The 11,809-nt window shown below is 39.8% G+C and overlaps 1 protein-coding gene across 2 annotated transcripts in view; it reads left to right on the top strand.

Moving 5' to 3' along the window:
• Positions 1-725: 725 nt before the first annotated feature.
• ROBO1 (roundabout guidance receptor 1) overlaps positions 726-11,809 on the top strand; it is a 1,111,527-nt gene continuing 1,100,443 nt past the window's right edge. For both annotated transcript variants that reach the window (XM_060297918.1, XM_060297919.1), the window contains exon 1: positions 726-977. The gene's annotated coding sequence lies outside the window, so the exon portion shown is untranslated. The remainder of the gene's footprint in view (positions 978-11,809) is intronic.

Below are 11,809 nucleotides of genomic sequence, written 5' to 3'. Positions count from 1 at the left end.
ACTGTAAAAAGAAAATGTGGCAATGAATAGTGAATGCTTGACATATTGTGACATCGATATCTTTATGCTGATTTATATTTTTGTGTCAATACTCACTAATAAAATGTTTCTAAATTTCCTATTTTGCAAAATAAAAAAGATGCCCATGGCATCGTCATGGATGGCATTTTTTCCCAGTAGTCTTTAAAAAATATATCCCAAATATCTTAACGTTCATATTTTAGCTTCTGCCATTTTAACCTGTTTATTTTGAGTAGTCATGCACTTTCAAGAATAAAATTAGATGCTATTTTATTTAAGTGAAAGGCAGAAGTATCTGACTATATAAATATTTCCTGGATTTACATCCGAATAATGCATAACAGAAAAAAAAAGAGGGTTTTCCTGCCAAATGTATCTGTGTGGATTTTCCCCAGAAAATGTTCTTTCAAAAAGCCTTTGTATGTTCAAAGCCAATCCACACAGGCAATTAAAAGCAAATATGAAATGATAGATCACATGACATGAGTTTAAAAGTGAGGGGTTTTTTTCCTCCGTTAAACATCGCAGCAGGCATTACAATACCAGAGGTAACGAGTCAATTAAATCCATTTTCCCCTCTGCGCCTCCGAAGCTGCGTGCGTAGTGTTGCTGCGTAGTTTAGCGCCAGAGCAGTAGGACCCAGGGGCCTCCGCAGCCACCAATAGAAGCGCGCACTTGGACCTATTTGCATGCAATGCCCTCTGCTCTGCTCATTAATAGTAATACAGATAACGGGGTTGAAAGAATCCTCTACTGAAGAACGACTGGATTCTTCCAGGGTGCTGATACTGAGAAGAAACCCGACTTCACTCTCTCCCTATTTCCCACTCTTATATTTGTAAGTCACAGACAGCTTTTGCTTGGTTGAACTCGGAAGGTCTCCGTGCCCAGCAAAGTTGGAGAGCTGCGCTTGCACCGCGGAGCCGCTAGATTGCTGAAAACAGTCTTATCAAAGGGTAAGTCTCCCAAATGGTGGCAAAGATAGTGACAGCCGGCTTTCGAATTGTCTAGAGGCACACGCTCGGTTTCATAGCGGTGGTGATTGGAGTGCAGAATGGGTGCGGAAAGCACTCTGCAGTTTGTCCAGAAATTGTGACTAGTGCACCGGGATGTTTGTGGGTAGAATCAAAAACCTTCAGGCTAAATCGGAAATTGCAGCCTTTCGCTCGGCGGGATTCAACAAGTTTCCCTGTAGGAGTGAGACGTTTATTTATTTCCTTGCAAGTTGTGCTGAATGTCCCTTCAGAGTGGGCTTGAGCCTGCTTCACAAAGAAGTTTCCGGGATTTGTGTCTGTTGTGTGTGGTTGAGTTAATCCTTGTTGGGGGAGGTTACGTCGTGCATTTGGGCTTCCCAGGGACATACAGAAGAGCTGCCTGTTAGGATGCTCTTAGCATCAGCGGCCTGCTGGGTTGGTGCTGGGCAACTTTGCCGCGTAATCTCGGTGTCTCTGACCGCACCGCGGTTCATGATTGGGGACTGGGGTGCAGAAACCACCAGGTCCAAGACCATTTGAGCTCCCAAACTTTGAAAGCATTTTCCAAGAAGGAGGATGAGAATGGGGGCTTTGAAAATCAGCATTACTAGGTGAATTTTGGTAAACTCTTCGTGATATGTAGTGGGGTCTTTCAAGACCTGTGTTTTCAATCTGCGGTTTTTGCCTGGAAATGGAGTGCTGATGTGGAAGAGATGGAGGCTTAAAGCTAAGAGAGGGGGAACTTTTTCTGAGGGAGACAAGAGGATGAAGCGCAGATAGATGAATGAACAAGGTGCGTCCCATCTTTCACACACAAAAACCACACGCGTGGGGACGTGTCAGGAAGCGCTCTTGTTGGTAGCGTTTAACTGTAAAACGTATTGCAGGGAGGTCCAGGTGCCTCTGCATTACGGATGAAGCGCTGTGCCCTTCTCGGTCCTTCTCCCTGCCCCCTCTTCTCTCCCGGTTTCCTCCCGCCTACAGCTCGGGGGTTGGCGCGGATGCGGCGGGCGCTTGGCTCAGCCCCGCAGCACTGCGGACACAATGGGAAGAGGCGGGCAGAGCTCTGCGGGCGGGTGGAGAGGGAGCTCGGCGTGGCAAGCCGGCTGCCGCTCCGCAGGGGGTTACGGCGCTGCGGAGGTTGCGCCCAGCAGCCACGCGCCACAAGGTCCCCGAGGGGCCCGAGCTGGACGCGCACGCCTGGCCGCAGAGGTCCCGGGTTATCTATCCTTACAGGGGCCACAGGTGGGATAGGCAGACGGAATGCTAAAGCATCTCATTCCAGCCCCGGGTCAGAGCTGCAGCCGCCAACCGAAAATCCCTAGGGTGCCCCCCAAGCTTCCGAGAGGACTTGTACCCTAAGGGGAAAGAGGGCAAAGGGGAAAGAAGGGAAACGCTAATGAGGCTGCGAGAAGAGAACGGCAGCAAGCGATTTGGGCCAATTCTGGTCATCGGCCAGGCTTTTCTTGGCCCTTTTAAGTGGGCTGCTTTAGATGCGGCTTTGAAATGCGCTTCCTAACCTCTCTTCGGCACGGAAGGGGCAGGCTTCCAGACGCGGGAGCTCACTGGAGACTCCTTCTAGAGATGAAGGAAGGAGGTGGCAGGGCAGGGGGCTTCATTTGGCAGTGTCATTTAACCCTGACCTCAGCACCTCCCACCCTTTCACGCCCCCACCGGGGAGTGCCCTGACCCTGTAAATTCCTCTGGGTCATCTGTCCTGTTTCTTTTTAAGTGATTGTACCAGGCTGTGTGTTACGAAGGGCTGTGAAGAGATGGTTTGTGTATTTCCAAATAGCGGTGGGAGATTGTTTAATTCAAGGTGGATTGCCAACCCCCGCTGAGCCCTTGGAGGAAGGGGCATAGATTAAGGACCCTAAGGAATGGTCCACATGGGGATGTTGGTTGCTTGAAGGGGATCTTTCAGAGGAAATATACTCCTCAGAGCACATGGGATAAGACAATAATATTTCATTACATTTGTGCCCTTCATTGTGTTTGTTTGGCAAGTAGGATGTAATACTAAACAAATTATTGTGAGAATCCACCTATTTATTAGGCAACCAACTAGAAGCCTGGCAGCTAGGCTTTCAGACCCAAACTGGCTGCTCCTAGCACCGAGTATTTTGAGACTTAGTTTTCCACCCATATCCCGGTATCTCCTCTTTATCTTGAGGAGGTACTTGTAGTTCTTTTGAAAGCGTTCTGGAAGGCATACAGCATGTTGAGTTTATTAAAGGATCCACTGGTGTTCCATCAACCCCTTTCCTTCCTCTCCCCAAATAGAAGAAATACCAAAATCATCAATAGCAGCAAGCCAGAACAAATGTCTAGTTAGTAGGAGGACTTTGTTTCTTAGGCATCTAGCTTCTTCCCATAAGAAAGGGAAAAGGTGAAACTGAGGAGTAAGTAGGGAGTTAGGGCATATCATTGCCATAGATTTTGGACTGCCTTTAACCTTTCTCCACATATCAATTTTGCTCCATGAGTCTTCCAATTTACCCTTGTATAATCTGCAGAACTGAAGCACAATGACACAGCTGCAGATCCCTGATGGAAGCTTGCTTCAGAAAACAGCTGTTAATCACGTTTGCTCTATTTTCCCACTTACTTCCTTTTACTTCCCTTCCCTTCCCTTGTCCTTGAACCAGTGTTATCATCTTCTAGGCTGTATCCTGCGAAGGGTTAGTAATTTCCAGTGATCCAGCACCTGTGCTGAGTGTGGGGTTGGGGGGAGAGACTCACAGCTGCCCAGAGAGTCCTGTAGGTTTAAAGCTGACTTTCTCTTACCCTGTACTGTACAAAATAAAGAAAAATACCCTAATATCTCCCCAAAGAGAATTTTGTTGTCTATATAGTTCTTTTATTTTAAATTATAAGATTCGATTCAAATACAAATAACATTGATCAGAAATGAAAGGGAAGCTATGCACTTGCATGCAACATTTGGAAACTAACGTTATACTCAACTGTGAGATCACACCTTTTGGCATTATCTATACTTGGTACATTAGGAGCTATTTTTATTTAAGCAAGTTTTAATATGTTACTTACATTATGAGGCTGAGCAACTCAAAATACTGCAAGATGTGAATTTTAAAAGAAAAAAGCAAGACAGCAGGGGCTTCCCTGGTGGCACAGTGGTTGAGAGTCCGCCTGCCATTGCAGGGGACGCGTGTTCGTGCCCCAGTCCGGGAGGATCCCACATGCCGCGGAGCGGCTGGGCCTGTGAGCCATGGCCGCTGAGCCTGCGCGTCTGGAGCCTGTGCTCCGCAACGGGAGGGGCCACAACAGTGAGAGGCCCGCATACCGCAAAAAAAAAAAAAAAGCAAGACAGCAAAGCCAGCCCTTGGCAGCTTGATAAATGAGCAGGTGCAATGCCCCATTTGGGGTGGGGTTCCATCCAATCCACTAGAGAATGAGCACCTCCTTATCATCCAGAAAACTCAACTGATTTTTCTCTTTCTCTGAGATCTGTGAGTTCAGAAACAAAAACATAATTGCATATAGTAGGCTAGAATTATGACCTGGTCACATTATCATTTATCTCTCTAAACTTGCTATTGAGTTGAGTGAGCAGTAGTATTGTTGATGCATTCATGTTTATACCTAAAATATATGCTATAGGGACCAGCCAATTATCCTAATTCTACAGGAAATAAAGGTCCTAGAAGAGTAACTGGGGAAAACTGTAGTAACTGGGGAAAACTGTCTAGTGTTAGACACCCTAGCTGCAATAGATATTTCATTCAATCCTCACATCACGCTTTTGAAATAGACTATTAGATTTCTTTAACTTATGAAGAGACTGAATCTCAGAGAGGTTAAGCAAAATATACATAACCATTCAGCAAATAAGGGGCAGATTCACCATTGGAAACAAGCTCTTTTTCATGATATAGTACATGCTTTTCCTGCATGTCATGGACCTATTTTTCCGTCATATTTAAATAAAAAGTTATTATTTTTTGAATTTTGTTTCAGAAGTCATAATTTCTGAACCTCTTAAATATCTTTTTCTTGTCCAAACCACTCTTTGCATTTCCCCCAGACCAATCTTCTGTAAACAGCAACTTTCCAAGGATGTCATAGCCATAACTTCTTTAGTAAGAAAGCTCCACCTCTATCCCCCACCCCAACTGTATCATCATCTTTTGAGGTCAGAGAAGAGGGGTGAAATGGGGCCTTCATCATTTGCTTTGAAATGTGGACAGATATGGCCAAGCAGTCTGGGAAGACTCCATCAAGTTATTTTCAGATTGAAAATTGTACACCTCCACTTTCGCCTTTCTGTACACATGGCTTCTCTGATCTGGAAGAGCCTCCCCTTGGCCAAACCCTGTTCACTTGTAAGAAGGTTCATGCTTCTCCTCCACCATGAAATTTCTCTGCCTATTCCAATCCTCATAGTTTTTACACACCTCTGAAATTCCCAATGAATTACAACGTCTGCCATCTAATTTGGTTTTAATTTATATTATATATTTTACATAAATTATCTGTCAACTATAATTTTCTATTTGCTAATTATATTACTAAATTTAGCCCTTATTGTCTTCTCATTCTGTTCAGTCACCCCAGATGGTGTGATGCAAATCTAGTGTTTCAATAATGAAATCTAAATTTTATATCTTTATTCCATGTGTTGCTCCTGATTGCCACATTTATATGGCCAGGGAGCTACTTGACATCTCCACGTAGAGATGAATTACAAATATTTTAAAGGAAAATATAGTAAAAGAAATCATTTGAAGCCACATGCGTTATCCTTCCTGCCAAACTTGCTCTTCTACTTGAATTTCCAATTCATCAATAGCACATCATGTATCCAGAAAAATTCATCTTTGACACATCCCTCTGTCGTATCCACTACATTCAAGCAGTGAAAAAAATATGTACTGATGATTTTCTTTTTCTTGAACCCAACCTCTTCTTCCCACAGACAGACCTGCCCTCAAATCCTACTCATGCTTCCTAGGATCAGCCTTCTAAGCGATCACCTCACCTCCATTCTTGCCCCACTTGAATTCGTATGTATTATGCCTGCAGAGTCATCTTTCTAGAGCACAAACAATGAAGTCCAAACTCTTTATCATGTTATTTAAGGTACTCTTATCATCTGGACCCAGAATTCCTCTCTTTTCAGCCTCCAGCTTTATCATTTGCTGTGAAAATCGACTTGCATTTTCTCACATACACAGGATATGACATTACTCTCTGCTTTTGTTTATGTTGAAACTTCTGCCCAGAATGTTTCTCACTTTCTTGATCCTTGGGTGATCTTTGAAAACACAAAACAGTTATCACCTCTTCTGTGAAGACTTTCATGTCAAGCAAATCGATTTAAATATGTCTCTTTCTAATCCTTTCTTAATAATATCTCCAAAATTCCATTGCATTTGTTTATTTCATTTCCACCATGAGACTGAATTCCTCGAAGCAGTATTTCTCAAACTTTGTCCATTGAACCAAGAAGACCTCCAAATCAACAAAAATAACACTTAAAATACCACTCCCTGGACTCCCCTCCCCCACTAAATTGAACACATTAGAACATATGGGAGTGGAATTCTGGAATCCATATTTCAGCAAGCATTTCAGGTGTAACCAGGCACTTGGAGTTTATCACAATGCTTATTCCTCAGCTCAGCCAGGTAATGTGGAGATTAATTTGGCAGTTGGGGGAGGAACCATCAGCATAGCTTCTTAGATCTTATTGAGAGCTGTGAGCATGGCTTCCTGGATTGTTGTGCTTCAAAGAAAGATTTGATTACAGAGTACAGTCAGTTAAATCATGTAATTCATTCTTACTGAAATTAAAGAGGCCTGCATCAGGAAGGCACACTTCTCAAGAGCAGAATTTTGAAAGATAACCTTTAGAGTTGAAGTGCTGCTGTGCAGAGTTCTTGGAGCTTTTAATGACTCTGACTTTTTATTAGTATGTCACGTTCATTTGGCAAAACCAGAGAAAACAGTGAAATGAATATTTATGAATTACCACCCAGATTAAGTACATATTAAAAATAAAATTGAACTTCTCTATGTACTTTTTCAGATTGTATCTACCTCTGAGGTAACCAGCATTGTAAATTTGCAATTATGGTTCCCATGCATTTCTTCTTGATTTTACTAAGTATATGTACACCCTTCAATCATATGTAGTATTGTATTAAATAACTAAATATTTATATAAATTGTAACATACTATATGCATCCTTGGAAATATTATTTTATGTGATTTATTGAAGTTGGTACAGAGAGATCACTTCATTAATTTTCATTGCTGTATAGTATTCCTTTTTAATAAACCTACTACAGTTTACTTTTCCCTGTCTCATTAATAGGCATTTCTAATTTCCCACTATAGTAGACACTGTAGAAATGATTTTTTTTGGAGGACATGTATTACAGTGCCAATATTCAATACTTTTTAGACATATGACTATGAGTACAATTGCTTGATTATGTGGGTTTTACTTCTTTCCTTTATTCAGATATTGCCCAAATCCTACACAGTGCTTGCAGCATTTACAGTTTGCAAGTGCATTCATGTGATCTACCAATCTGTCTATCCTTGTCAACATTTAATATTGTCACATTTCCCAGTTTTATCATTTGAATGGTTTTAATATGTCTTTTCTGATTATATGTGCAGTGAGCATCTTTCCTTTACGGTAAATTGCTAAAACATATATTTTACGCATTTTTCTACTGAGGCATTTGTCTTTTTCCTATAGATTTATTAGAAATCCTTTATATATTCTATATTCTAATTCATTTTTGGTATGTGCATTGCAAACATTTTTCCATAGGCTGTATCTTATCTTTTTTCATTATGGCTTCTCCTTTTTACATCTTGTTTTAGAAACCATTCCTTATTGTGAAATCATGAACACTTTTCCTAAAAGTTTTAAAATTTTGCTTTTTACATTCAGGTCTTTGATTGATCTGCAGTTGATTTTAGTCTTCCTATGCTAAGAAATGTGACAGTCATATACAAATGTTCCATATGTGGATGGATTATAAGACTACATGACAACTGTCCTCATTTAAGACATGTTTTTCTGGTCATTTCTGCCAGGTTGGTATGTGTCCTGTCATCTTACTGAATCATCAAAATGTTAATGAACCAGAATGAAAAGCATTAATTAAGATTTCAACCCAGATAGGTTTATATTCAGCCATAATTAAAGACGAATGCCTTTTATGACAATCTCTTTGAAAGGTATGGGAATTGTTCATGTGTAATGAACCCTTAGCTATGCCTATAATCATTTACTTTAGTTTTAGTCCTTTATAGAGAATATTAATGAATATCCCAAAGACACACTTTCCTTGTTTATAGGACAGAGCAAAGTTACCTTAGAAATGTACTTCAATAGATCAAAGGAAGAAACATGGAACATTCTAGGAGTGAAACATGATTGACCATTTGCCAGGTGAATTATAACCTGGAGGCAGAACATTTTAGCACAACAGCCAAGAGCTTCTTTTTTTTTTTAATTTTTAAAAAAATATTTATTTATTTATTTTGGCCATGCCAGGTCATTGTTGTGGCATGTGGGATCTTTAGTTGTGGCATGTGGGATCTAGTTCCCCAACCAGGGATTGAACCCGGGCCCCCTGCATTGAGAGAGTGCAGAGTCTTTACCCACTGGATCAGTCCCAGAAAGAGTTTCTGATCAATGTTGTAGCCCTTGAATAAGTACCCTAAAATATTAATCCAATCAAAAAAATTTAGAAAGGAAATTGTTTCAGTGCACTGTACATATTATATTGAACTTTACTCTGGAGTCAGGAGCTAGGAAGACTGTAAAACAACTCCACCTGCTTATTTACTGTCACAGGCAGTTTCTGTAATAATTTGCTTTTTATTCTGCAGTGAACAACAGAATACCAAACAAACATGGTTTGTGCTAAACAAGTCTTAGATTACTTAAGTATTGGCTAGTAATTTAAAAGAGTTTAAGAATGGCCTGCTTTAGCCAATGAGAGAATCTTCTATTTATAACCTTCCCTGAAAAAAGATGAATTTTTTTTTAAAGCCTCTATGTCAAAAAAATAATTACACCCAGGCCATTAATTTCAATTCCTTTCAATTAATGCTCTTTATCATTACTCTGATCAAGGAAAGGAACTATTTTAGGAAATGAACAAATTCATGATGTAGCCTTACTTATTCATTATTTTTGTTGACTATATGATGCAAGTCTGAAGTATTCAGTATATCGCCCTTCACACTCAGATTCTGGATTACTCTTCTAACTTTTTTCCATTTCTCTCACTTCTCCCTAGGCATAGTGTCTCTTTTAATACACCACACACTTCACTATCCCTGAACACACCATTTTGTTTCCAAGTCATTGCCTTTGTCTTTCTATCTACTTAAAATATCCTTTTCCTTCTCTGTCTAGTGAGGTCATGATCATCCTTCAAGATATAACATAATTATTACCTCTCTTTTTGAAGCATTTCCTAATTTCCCCCCAGGAAACGTGTCTCTCTTTCATTTGTGTTTCAGTAGGTCTTAGTACTTACCAGTACTACCCTTTATTACAAGCAATATTTGTGTGTTTTAATGACCAGACTTTGACTAACTAGGAGAAAGATGATAAGCAATTTCTCAGTGTATCCATCTAAACCTGCACTAACACTCTAACCACTAGCTGTTTGTGCCTATTGAGGACCTAAAATGTAGCTAGTGTGACAGAGGAACTGAATGTTTAATTATATTAATTAAAGTTTAATTATTTTAAGTTTCAGTGGAAGTAGTCACATTTTACATAGTCAATAGCCACATATAGCTAGTGGCTAACATATTGGATAGGGCAGATGTAGAATACCTCTATCATCACAGAAACTTCTGTTGCACAGTGTTGGGGAGAATAAACTCACAGTAAAATCTGGAACAAATGAATGAATGAATGAATCCTATAGGATATGCTGGTAACATTTGCTTTTCAATGGAAAACTGCCATTGTGTTGGATTATTCTTATGATTGTGTTGGTGAGGATAATTTTGCAGCTTTATGGAAAGAAACAGATAATCTCAACTTGACCAAGAAGATAATGATGATATGAAGCACCAAAGAAACCAAAGGGAGTATTAAAGTTTATCTTTGGTGAATTCCTTATATATTCTCCCAAAACTTGCTTGCCTGAGGTGGCAGTATAGCAAACATCACCTTTTAAGACAAAGGCATATAAGAAATAGGATTGAGGCAGAGGTAACAATTCTATCACTTAAGATTTAGATTTCTTCAGATGAGGACATAAATTCACCACTCTTTTTCAAATTTAATTTTATATTAATACCGATTAGGTGACTATTATCAAAAAAGAAAAAGAAAGCGAGAAAAATGAAAATATCAAGTGTTGGTAAGGATGTGGAAACACAACAACTGCTGTGCATTGATGGTGGGAATATAAAATGATGCAGCCACTGTGAAAAATGGTATGGTGGTTCCTCAAAAAACTAAACAGAGTTACCATATGATCCAGCAACTCCACTTCTAGGTATATACCCAGAAGAATTGAAAACAGAGACTGGAATAGATATTTTTACTCCCATGTTCATGCTAACATCATTCACAATTCCCAAAAGATAAGAAACCAAATTCATTCAACACATAAAGGGATCATCAAAATGTGATATATACCTACAAGTGAAGATTATTCAGCCTTAAAAAGGAACGAAATTCTGATACATGGTGCAACATGGGTGAGCCTTGAAAACATTATCTTAATCGGTGTAAGTCAGACAAAAAAAGAGTAAATACTGTATGATTCCACGTATATGAGGTACCTAGCACAGTCAAATTCATAGAGACATTGAGTAAAATAGTGGTTATTGGGGCTGGAGTAGGAAGGAACAGGAGTTACTGTTTAATGAGTATAGACTTTCAGTTTGGGATGATGAGAACGTTCTGAAAGCGAATAGTAGTGACGGTTGTACAACAATGTGAATGCACCAAGTTGTATACTTTAAAAGGTGAAAATGGTAAGTTTTATGTTACATGTATTTTACCATAGTAAAAAATTACATTGTTAAATATTTATTAAGTTCATTTATGGTTGGATACCTTCATCCCTTAGAAAAATATTTATCCTTCTAATGTGGTGTCTTAGTGCCCTTTAAAATGTTAATTTTAACGCAGCTCCACAGAATAGTCTCTCTGCCTATTAATAATAAGAGAAATGTGATAAGCCAAAAGAAATTTTATGTAAAATGAACATACATACAATGCATCTGGTCTGTGGTATGTATTGTACTAAACAAGGACATTTAATGGAGGGAAAAAAACCCTTAACAATGAGCATTGTGCTTCTGGATACGACAGCTGCTGAGGTATGATGGAGGGTTTGGAATGAAATCACTGCATAACTGGATGCAGTGAAGTAGATGTGAAACCCCAGGAGGACTTTGTGCTGGGGCTGATACAAAGTGGCCAATAAGGCAATGTCTTAGCCACCTGCACATGCAAATTGCTAGATCAAAGACTAAATGATCAAATGGGACTACTCCAGTGACACAAATGTATGCGGATATCGTGAATTGAAGATTATGGAGCATCTGCTCCTTTGCTGACTCCTTGGGGGGCAGGATGTGTACAAGGAAGGGTCTTACTGTAGCAATGGTGAGAACACGGATTGCTCTCAGTGCTGGAAAATAAAGAAAAGCAACAGTCCTATCCTCCCCTTTTGTTTTCTTTCCTTAGTGTGATGATTCACCTTCTAATATAATACTGCTTTAATTCACCCTCCTATTCTATTACTAGTTAATTTTCTAGGCAGGTCCAACTTGGAATCTTATGGAT

The sequence above is a fragment of the Globicephala melas genome, chromosome 4 (assembly GCF_963455315.2).
Source record: "Globicephala melas chromosome 4, mGloMel1.2, whole genome shotgun sequence".
Taxonomy (NCBI): Eukaryota; Metazoa; Chordata; class Mammalia; order Artiodactyla; family Delphinidae; genus Globicephala; species Globicephala melas.
This window is presented reverse-complemented; position numbering and strand designations above follow the sequence as displayed.